Here is a 705-nt window from a genome sequence, read left to right as displayed (position 1 = left end):
GCGGGCTTTGGGGGGTATGGATCCACCCTTCAATTGCCATTGCTCCCAGGTCCACTCAGACCCGGACTGGTTGTACCTGTTAGAGTCCCAACTATGGGTTATATAGAAATCGACTTAAAATATATATATATATATATATATATATATATATATATATATATATATATATATATACTCTATTAAAAAATTGTTCTTCAAAATGACTGGATTCGGCATTAAATAACCTGAAAACGGTTGATATGCCATAAAACAAAAACAACCAACCAACAATTATTTTCTTTCCAATGGCAAGTAGAAATCCAGAGCAGTTTAAAACAAGATAAGCGAATAGAATATACAGCGCCTGCTATTCCCAAATGGTCACCCATTTGGTACCGGCTAGGTACATCGTTGCTTAACTTCGGTGATCTGACGGGAACCGGTGTGTCAACGCGATTATGCCGTATATATCCAATTCAGTATTTTTATTTGAATCTTAAAAAACGGAAAGAACTTAGAAGCATAATAATATCTGCGTTTTCTTCCTTCTGCGATTGGCTGAAACCGACCATTCTCATATTCCAGAATGAACAGATTAGATATATAAACGAACACTTCTAAACGTTGAAAAAACATGGCGGCGCCATCCGCAATAGACACCACCGTTAAAACAATAACACTATTTACAGATTTTCCCAAATAGTCACCCATCTGGTACTGGCCAGG

At 37.2% G+C, this 705-nt stretch overlaps 1 pseudogene; it reads right to left on the bottom strand.

The window, feature by feature from the left end:
- Nucleotides 1-331: 331 nt before the first annotated feature.
- Nucleotides 332-448, bottom strand: LOC145284371 (5S ribosomal RNA; annotated as a pseudogene).
- Between the last annotated feature and the right edge of the window lie 257 nt (nt 449-705).

Source organism: Euprymna scolopes, chromosome 8, assembly GCF_053919585.1.
Source record: "Euprymna scolopes isolate OS-2025 chromosome 8, ASM5391958v1, whole genome shotgun sequence".
Lineage (NCBI taxonomy): Eukaryota > Metazoa > Mollusca > Cephalopoda > Sepiida > Sepiolidae > Euprymna > Euprymna scolopes.
Note: the sequence above shows the minus strand (reverse complement) of the source record. Positions and strands in the feature narration are given on the sequence as shown.